The 10,613-nt window shown below is 38.0% G+C and overlaps 1 long non-coding RNA gene across 1 annotated transcript in view; it reads left to right on the top strand.

The window, feature by feature from the left end:
- Window positions 1-3,286: 3,286 nt before the first annotated feature.
- The window catches only part of LOC107583159 (uncharacterized), an 11,398-nt gene continuing 4,071 nt past the window's right edge, over window positions 3,287-10,613 (top strand). Inside the window, exons 1-3 of the long non-coding RNA XR_001609016.1 lie at window positions 3,287-3,357; window positions 4,716-4,785; window positions 7,057-7,413. This is a non-coding gene — a long non-coding RNA (uncharacterized lncRNA). The remainder of the gene's footprint in view (window positions 3,358-4,715; window positions 4,786-7,056; window positions 7,414-10,613) is intronic.

Here is a 10,613-nt window from a genome sequence, read left to right as displayed (position 1 = left end):
GTTTTGTTTTCCAGATAAATAAAGCTTCAACTGAACTGTCATATATACACATTAGACAAGGTATTATAGCAAAATTTGGGTCATGATGCAATAATGTGATGTTTAGTTTGATATACTTTTACTCATTCATCTGCATGGGCTTCATTGCTATGTTATATTCAACCTGATCTCATGAAAGTGCGTATAAATAGTACGCCAAATAAAAATAAAAACTCGTAGTACTGATACGCAAAAATGGACTTTGGCGTGTATATGCTACGCGATGGGTAGTTTTAAGGTTGTGGGGTAGATGCGTATCATATGTATGCGAAAACTGCATATTATATGCACACCAAACACATGCGTATCATATGCACGCCAAATTTTTTTTTCATTTTTGCGTATCAATACCACGAGTTTTCGTTTTTCTTTGGCGTACTATCCATACACATTTTCATGAGACCGGGCTTGTTATATTACAGTTATATGTCACTCTGTGTTTGATCAAGTAGAAATAATAAAGAATGTGAATGGAGCAGAAAGACAGGAATGTCTTAAAAATATACATTTTTGCTGTGAGAATTTTGCTAGTTTTGAAGCATACACAGGTACTTCTGTAGTAAAAAGCTGTCTTTGTTTCTCTTGTGAGTTTTATTTACCCACTTCAAACAGTATCTTAAAACAAGAGGACAATCAATTCCATCCCTGCATCATATTTTGGCAGTTTTTTTTTATCCCCAAATGCTGGCACAATATTTGTACCTCATGTCTTGAACACGGTCAACATTTAATATCATCCATGGTAGACTTTCCCTTCATATGACCAATATTGATTGAGAGTTGCAGTTCATTTTCTATGAGCACCTCTTCAAAGACACTCAATAAAATGAAAAGTGGAACAAGCCTAAATATTGACAAAATATATTTGACTAGGGCTTGCTGTTCCCCGGATTTTGTCAAGCTGTACAGGAGATCTAACCCGGCTGTGAATTGTGAATGAAGGTCTGCACGCTAGTGCATGTCCACCGAGCCCCATGGCTGTTCTAGTGAGTGTGGGACTGACTCAATTTCCTTCTCAGGCGACTCACCTGAATTTGGTGTCAGAAAGAAAGAAAGATGCATGCAAAACTGAAGAAAGACAGACAAAAGTATGAGGTAAGGAAGGCAAGAATGAAGACAGAAAGACAAAGAAGGTTGCACACATGGGGGAAGGTAGAAAAACAGAAGGAAAGAGAAAGGAAGGCAAGAATGAGGGAAGAAAAAGAGTAGGAAGGAAGGAAAACAAAAATCAGGAAAGAGGAAGGAAAAAAGTATGGTTTGAAGGAGTAAATATTAAAGTAGGAAGGCAAAAAAGTAGGAATGAAAGAAGGAAAGCAAAAAGAAGGACAGAGGAAGGAAAGAAAAGGAATTAAGGCAACAAGGATTGAAAGACAGTAAGAGGACAAAATTGCACAGGGAAGGAAAAAATAAGGGAAAAAGTGGGAAGGAGGAGGGAGGGAGGAAAGAAAGAAAGTAGGAAGACGAAAAAGAAGGAATGATGGAAAACAAAAGGGAAGCAAAAAAGAAGGAAAAAGAGATGAAAGAAGGAAGGAAGGCAAGAAGGAAAGAAAGACGGTAAGAAGACAAAGCTGCACAAGGAAGGAAAAAAGTAGTAAGAAAAGACTAAGGAAGGCAAGAAGTAGAAAAGAAAGACAAAGTAAGACAAAATAATTGCACAGTGGAAAGAAGGAAAAGACAATAGGAAGGAGGGAAAACAACAAGTAAAGAAAAAGGAAGGAAGGCCAGAAGGAGGAAAGAAAGAAAACAATAAGAAGAAAAATAAGTTGCAAAGGGTGGGAAGCACAATGAAATGAAATAGGCTAAGGAAAGAAGGACTGATAAAGTAGGAAGGAAAGAAAAATGAAGGAAGGCAAAGAGGAGGGAAGAAAAATTAGGAAGACAAAAACAAAATTTGAAGGAAGGAGGGAAGGAAACAAGTAGAGGAAACAAATAATGCTTGAAGAAAGGAAGGTAAACAAGGAAGACAAATAATGTTGGAAGGGACGACAGACAGCATGTTGCAAAGGGGGAAAGAATGGAAATGACAGAATAGGAGAAAAAAATAAGGTGGAAGTAAGAGTTGTTATGGTCCATGCTTAAAAAAAACTATTCAGGTCTTAGCTGGTTCAAGATGGTTTAACCTGTCTCCCATTCCAACCAAGCTAGTTTTTTGCTATTTTTCTAGCTGAACAAACCCCATCTTGAACCATAGAAACAGCTTAGCCTAACTATCTTGGCCAGGCAGGGAGACCAGTAGACCTAGGATTTATTTTTGGATAAGAACCATAAAAGCTACCAAATTTTTGTCTAATTAAAAGCTGCTTAATAATCTGCATTCAACTGAGCAGTAAAACCATAAAATTCCATTCAATGGACCTGGAGAAAACCCACAGAGAACGATTGCGCCACACCGGCCGAGACAAACCTCCCTCGCTGCATGTAGCTATCGAAACATAATCTAAAATTACGCAGTGAAGCTACCTCATTAGCATACGCATGCACTGGAGGAAAATGCACTAATTATGTTTTACTTTACACTGATGACTGAGATGTATTCATCTGCAAGGACTGCGGCTTTGTGTGTCTGCGTGTTCGGCCAGGGGAAAAGGGAGGGGGTACGGATACTTAATAATCATTCTCCCTAGATTAAATGGAGGCCATTAGACAGATATTAGGGGAACAATTGGGAGTATTGGGCCAGGCTGGCCGCTAGCGCTCTTCACTACGATCAACGAGTGAGTCACGGCTCTGGCTAATGGTTTATCAGCCGTGTAGATATAGGACCGTAGCGCGGCTGCAGAGGGGAGCACACCGGGAGGCCTGGCTGCGGATATTTTATCGGCCTACATGTCTCCGGCTTCTGTTCCCTTCTCTCCCAGCATTACCGGGAAAAAGTCATTACCGCTGTAATTATTTTCAAGAAGATGTACTCAGAGAACTCACAAATATCAGCAAATTGCTTTCTTTGATAAATACAATAACATTCAGTGGGGTTATTTTGCTGCACTATGCCGTGCCTTTTTGTGTGTGTGTGGTTTTGTCATGTTATTTTCCAGGGTATGTCCATTTAGAAGTAGGATGTTTTACCGCGTTTGCGTCCACGCGTTAATTGGTCGTAATTAAGGACATGCAAGCGCCACAGAAAGGATGAGTGCAGTACACATTGTGAGGTAGAGGCATGTTCGAAGGCGACCGTGTGGGCTGGTTCTGTCAGAGAGGCACAAGGCAAACAAAGCTGCTCGGTCATGTCTGATTCTGAGAGCGCCATGAATAATCTCTGATTGAGCCCAATTATCACAGCAGACATATCTGACAGAAACAGAGGGGGAGAAAAAATGAGTAAGACCTATTCATATTTGCACACAAAAAAAAAAATAAAAAAAAATCGCGCGCGCGCGAAAAACCAACAAAACATCAAGTAAGCGCGAAAAGAGACCAGGCGAAACAATATGGTGCCGAAAGATCCAGAGGCGAAATTATACCACCGTGTGACAGCACACAAAATGAAAGGAGGCACCTGTTTATTATAGTCACCTCCCTGGAAGAAGCTCGTTTCTCCTGATGGGACCCCTACTGATGAGAGGAGACCCGACTAATCTTTATGTGACCTGTCCCTAGCCGCGGGGGACGGGCGGTACAATAGGCACATAGAGATTCGTATTGACAGGTTGCGGTCGGGGGTATCGTTTTGCTCCCTGGGATGGCATAATCACATTATGGATGAAAGTGAAGCGTTGTCTGTATTAATAGGCATTGAGTCAGGTGGGTTTTACCCCGGTGAGCCCCTGTACCGGAAAGAAGGGTGGAAAACATTCAGTCGGTATGACTAGTGCAGTGCTGCCACCATGTGGCGAGTGCGCATGTGCGTGTCTTCATATTAAAGGCACGCTGGTTATATTTCAAAGCACCGAGGAAGTAAAATAACAAATGTTGTTATTTTTCAGAACATCTGAGAAGGATTCATGAAGGTTCTGTCACTTTATATGCCAGTCAGTCACTTTATTTTTTTGTCAGTCAAAAGCAGTCGTACATATTTCATTGCAATGCTTTTCTCCTTTAAGGCCAGAGGAGGGCAGTACTGATCACAATAGGTGCTCTTTAATGGATGGTCAAAAACAGCTAATATTGGCATGTTATACAATCCCTCGTTTTTTGTCTGTAGAGAGTTAATTACATGTCATGTTTTTTTTTTTTGCTGGGATCAGACTGACTCCAAAAAGAATGTTATTAAAAACTGCGTGATTAGTTAGATGTAAAACAGGGATATTTTTGATCAGATCTGCCTGTTTGGTTTTGATTAGGTCAGAGGATGTTATTATGATAATTTAAAATAAAAATTTGAGATTGAATTTTACAATAACTATTATTATTATTTTTTTCACATTAACATCATTGCAGTCTCTGGGATCCAAATATTAAAACACGAAATCAATCCCAACAGATATAAGGGCTTATTATTATATTATATTATATTGCAATTTAATTTTCTCTGTTTTTTTTCTTATGCACAGCTATTTACAGTAAGAACTCACAACAATGGCTGATTTTCTTGACCAACTAGGCTACAACAAAACAATAGTTAATGCAAACAGCTAAAAAAGCAATCTCTCTCTGTCATATCCAATTAATGTTTATATAATTTGCCCACATGAGCCAGACTAATGATTGAAGTTATTGATTTCTCGCTCTACTTTCAGGGAAGCCTTCTCTGGAGAATGAGATCTAGGAGTTTATCCTCAAACGCAGAGTAACACCATGCTGTGTCAGGTATTGGCAGCTAAAACGCATACATTTGCTTGCAGTTTGACAGGTTTTGAATGTATTTCATGTTTCTGACTAAAAGGATATACTGTAAGTGTTTGCTTTATAATGTTTTGTCTTTATGAAAAATGCACTTTGCGCGACGGCAGATCTGTTAAAATAATTATAAAAATAATAATTAGAAACAAAAAAAAAAACCTGTTCAATGTTACGAAGCAGCTAATAATATTAGCTTTTCATTATTCTTGGTGTGACATATAAAATAAAGTGTGAGTCAGTATTTAGTGTTTGCAAACACATGCTTAAGACAGTTTATTCAGCATTAAATGCTTTATTGTGAATAATTCCTTAGCTGACATGAGGTCTATTGGAAATGCGCAAGAAGGGAGCTACAATTACACATAAATAAATATTCCTGACAGTGCTAACACAAAGGCTCTCAACATGCATTAACCATAATCCCCACGGTTCCTGCTGTTTGACCATTTAATAAAACTCAATTAAATGTAGTTGGTCATAGAGCTTTTGAGTGGAGATCTGTTACACAGGCACGGAAACCGCAGGCTCAAGAGGTGTGTTTGTTGTGTGTAGGAAGTGTTAACACACCAGAAGCCAAAACAAAAGGAATCAAATTCTCGTTCACTGACATTACATAAGCACTCCATTGAATTTGTATCTGGAGGCCTGTTTGATGCACAACAACAAACGATATTATCCCCGCCCATTTGTGGTTTCACTGCCACTGTCTTAGGAAATGAAAAATATTAGTGAAACAGTTGTGTTGCACTTTGAAGGCTGACATCAGACTGTTTAGCATTTTTGAAGCTTGATCAAAGCAAAACTGAAGCATTTACACACATCACATATCTTTATCTATTCCAGCAGATGCGCTGTGATTTTATGCAATGTTTTAGCATTCATGCAATCAGATTAATTATTTATATGCTTGAAATTGGCTGCTAGTGTCTTTCTGTATCTCACCACTAGGTGGCAATAGTTAACTTTCTAACTGCTTGAACAGTATTTCAATATTTTGCATGACCACAGTAGAATAGAGAGTGACTCAGACTTGCAATGATTTCACGAAGCTGAGAAGGAAAAGATACACATGCATTTCTTATCTACATAAGTCAGATTTAATGTACACTATTCATAAAGCTTAAAATAACCATACATTGACGCTTAATGTGGATGCCAAATGTAAATGAATGTGAATGAAAATAAGGCTGTCCATTCAATAAGTTGTACAACCTTAGGGGCAAATTCACAGTTAAACCATTTAAATGCAATGCACAAACAAAAATACAGTTTAGCCAGGCGCTAAATGCTGTAATAGTGCTGCGTTGTATTTAAGACATTGACATTCTTTTCAGTGCAAACACAGCAACTTTTTATCTAAATTAGGGTCATTATAGATGCATTTAATAGTTTTTCGCTATTACATGATTGCATAATTCTTTTAGTTAAAGGAATATTGAAGTTGTACAATATATTGTACAACAGGCCATCCAAGTTGTACAATATATGATATTTTTCAGCCAAAGAGAAAATAAGATTTTGGAGGAAAACATTCCAGGATTTTTCTCCATCTAATGCAAGTAAACGGGGCTCAGCGTGGACCATTTTTGATGGTTCAAAATCTATATTTAGGCACCTTCAAAGTAATCCACACAACCCCAGCTGGCAAATAAGGGTGTTTGGATTACTTTGAAGCTGCCTAAATATGAATTTTGGACTGTCAAAAATGGTCCATGCTGAGCACCATTCACTTGCATTGGAGAAAAATATTGGAATGTTTTGCTCCATCTTAATTTCTCTTTGGCTGAAGAAAGTACAGTATGTCATACACATCTTAGATGGCCTGGGGGTGAGTATATATATATCAGGAAATTTTCATTTTTAGGTGAACTATTCCTAAAATAACGCATACAACGTTTGTGAATGAACTGCATGCACAAATTCATTCTTAATGAAGTCCCATCTTAAAGTGTAATTTCCACAACTGATAACTTCTGTTTTTTGTTTTTTTGGAAAACCTTATTTTCAGTGTTTTGTTGGCTAAATGTTTCACCAAGGTACTTAACAGTACAACCTAATGAACTAATCAGTCAAATTAGCCCTGATTAAGGTCCATGGTGTGATTAATGTAGCATTTGTGGGTGTTATTAAGTGCTTGGTATGTGCCCATATTTTGACACCATTGAAATTGCAGGAAATTAACAGCATGGCGTATTTATTTGCATGTTCCTCTGTCTAAACAACTCCCCCTCTCTGCAGCAGTCTGGTCTGAAACATGTCATGAATCCAAGGGAACGGTGATGTTGTCCAACCAATGGAAGGAAAACAGAGAGGGAGAAAATGAAAGAGAAAGAGAGTGCATTGTGCTTCTAGCAAACTGACAATTCCAGTGACTCTGTCAGACAGCAGTTGACTGCTACTCTGCTATTCCTGTTAGAGGGCTGAACCCACTCTGCCTTGTTGGCACAGATATTTTTAGCCCTGGCGTTTGGCAGAGAGACCAACACTAAGAGTGATGGGGCCACACAGGCCTGCAAAAGGGCAGCAGTGGGATGAAGAGGGCGGAGGCGGGCAAGGTCACATGCGAGCACTGGAGACGAGAGACTGGAGGATGAGGTGATGAGCTCTGGTGACTGAGTCTTGTAGAATCTGTCTTTGACAAGCTGCATCTTATTTCTGTGAAAAGGCTAGCATGGCATTTTCTTAAATATTCAATTATATTTAGATAAAACTACAACTAAAATGATAAAATATATGGAAGCCCGTTTCTGCCACAGAATAAAAAATAAAATAAAAATGTAATTGTCACTTTTTAGCACACAATTCTGAAATTTTTTCTCGCAATTATAAAGTCACATCTCTAAGAAAATAGTCAGAATAGCAAGATATAAACTTCGGACTTACCTTCTCATATTTCAGAGTTTACTTCTCGGGAATTCTGAGTTTATATCTAGCTAATTCTGACATTTTCCTCTCAGAATTTTGAGTTTGCATTTTTGTTAAATTTTTTTTGTTTTGTTACCACCACCAAATAAAAAAGGTGATTGTGACTTTTCATCTCACAATTCTGAGAAGTCCGAAAAGCCTGAATTGTTTGAGGTAAAACTTAACATAAACTCAACAAGAGATAAACAAGCTTCCATACAGATGTGCCCAAAAAATGACAAAATTGCAACAACAATTTAAAATATAGGCAGGTGGGAAAATATGCATCCAAATGCAGTATCATCAGTGTGCTATCCAGTTTTTTTTATGCAGAAAAAAATGGTAAACACAGAGCAAGTTTGATTTGCAAAGAAGTGACTCTTATGAACCTGATCTTTTTAGTGAGTCGTTTTAACAAAAAGATTTACAAAGCAGCTTCAAACCCACTCATGAGATTACGATTTGAATCAGACTCACTCAGTGAATCGTTCAGAATATAGCCTATATATATATATATATATAGAGAGAGAGAGAGAGAGAGAGAGAGAGAGAGAGAGAGAGAGAGAGAGAGAGAGAGTGATTCTGTAATTAAAACTTAACTAATTGTAGAAGCCAGTGGCTCCTTAGACATTTTATTTAGTCTGTAGGCTGTAGCCCTGCATTAGTTGTGCCTGTTATTGCTCAGAGTAAAAAAAAAAAAAAAAAACTGAATAAAGAATTTGTATTTTACTTCTCTATTTTATTGTTTTCTTAGTAAGATGTCTTTGACATCTTTAACCACTGTTTGCTATCACAGGACTGCCAAAACAGTCTAACCTCTTCACAGTGTATTGCCTCATCTTCCCCTCATAAACCTTCTTGTTTTGACTCTTTGTGCCCGGATTGTATAATGGCTCCTCTTCAGTTACTGATAGACTTCTTTCCCGCCCTTTAGCTCTCTTCCCATCAGCCTCTCAGCAGGTCTCTTTCTTAGATCCACCTGTCTGTGTGCCGAGCTCTGCGGAAAGCACTAACATATTCCCTTTGTAAGCCGTGCCTCCTACACAATTTGTTTCCGCTTGGATGACCTTGACTGCTCCAATCCCAAAATAGACCCTGCACACAGGTATTTTTTATCGCTTCCTCAAGACTGAATTATCGCATGCAGGTTTTCTTTCTATAAATGGAAGATCTGAATCTTACACTATCAACCCTCTCCTGCCAAGTCAAAGCAATCTGTCGTTTGGCATTCAGCTCTGCAGATTACTTGTTGCTATGTGAAAGTTTGGCTGAAGTGTTTATGTTTGGAAAGTCGTCACATCTCTGGAATAGATTTTCTGTCCATTTAGTTTGTACTATAAATACTGCATTTGTAGGCCTATTTATTGAGAAGGCAAACATTTAGTTGATATCCACAATGAAACAGTGGTTGCACTGACAGACATGACAACTCAATTTTGTTTTCCTGGCCTGAGTAATTAAGGTAAATGATTCAGTCTGTGAACAAACCTGACAGCCTCATGTCTAAGCTGATATGATTCCCAAGGCTTTATTTTAATTTAAACATTGTTTTAGTGTAATGCGTTATAAGTTAGCTCACTAGGTAGAGCATGGTGCTAGCAACACTAAGGTCATGTTTTGATTCCCAGGGAACTTTTAAAATGTGTCCTATCAGTAGGGTTGCCAACCGAATTTTGGGCCTAATTGATTTGTCCCGTACGTGACTTCCCTTGTCCCGTTTTTGACTGCTACGCTGATCTAACCACTGATAGAGAAATAGAGATAAACATTTTATATTTAAGTAACTAATTGCATAATTCTTAACCTTGGACCTTATTCTTGAAACACAAAATGACCAATAAAAAGGTGTCAAGCACCAAAAGCAGCCCATATTAAATCTATAAGCTGTCTTTAATTGAAAAATACGTATATATACATAATGTAGGTGTGTGTGTGTGTGTATATGTGGTCACTCACCCCCCCCCCCCCCCCTAAGGGGATTGTCCCATCTTTTGTTGGCAACCCCATTTTTCTGACGCAAAACCTGTTTCAGAAACAATGAGCAACAGGACATTTCATTGGCAGGTTTGCATCTATTTGTTCTGTCTGTGTAGCCCCATTCACAATGAGATCTCAATGGTGCAAATAAGAAAATTAATATAAAAAAATACCTAGAATATAGCAGGCTGGTTTCAGAGGGTTTTTGACCACTTCTTTAGCTGGCAAGACTAGGAGACTAGGTGACTGACCAGCTAAAACCAGCTTGGCCAGGCTGAGAGACCAGCTTGACCAGCTCAGTCAGGCTGGAAGACCAGCTAAAATCAGCTAAGGCCAACTGGTTTTCAGTGTTGGGGAAAGTTACTTTTAAAAGTAATGCATTACAATACTGCGTTACTCCCTAAAAAAGTAACTAATTACGTTACTTAGTTACTTTTTATGGAAAGTAATGCGTTATATTACTTTTGCGTTACTTTCACATTACTTTTTAAATATGAACAGGGCTTGATTGTTTTTAATATAAGAAGTTCTATTTATAGCAAATGTAAAAGCCCTTTCACACCAAAAAGTGTAATGAATAAACCTCATGCTGAAGGAAAAGTAAATTCACGTCTGTACATTAGAACGCAGGAGAAGAAACACTCTTCAGCAATAACAAAAAAAACAATGAAGCACAATTGTTAGTTTATCTAAAGTCATTTTTGGTTATTAGTATGGTTGAACTGGATCAGCAAAGGTCAGCAGCAAAGACATTGGTTAATAAAATGGGATTAGATACATTTGTGTTATTTAACATTTAATTATTGCAGGTTTGCGTCATATTCTGAGTTTGCATTTCACTGTTTTAATTCATTTTGATGAATACTAAATCTGTTTTTTGTGAGTGGGATGAATTAATGCACATTCACATTTAG

The sequence above is a fragment of the Sinocyclocheilus grahami genome, unplaced genomic scaffold (assembly GCF_001515645.1).
Source record: "Sinocyclocheilus grahami isolate Dianchi unplaced genomic scaffold, SAMN03320097.WGS_v1.1 scaffold50.1, whole genome shotgun sequence".
Lineage (NCBI taxonomy): Eukaryota > Metazoa > Chordata > Actinopteri > Cypriniformes > Cyprinidae > Sinocyclocheilus > Sinocyclocheilus grahami.
Note: the sequence above shows the minus strand (reverse complement) of the source record. Positions and strands in the feature narration are given on the sequence as shown.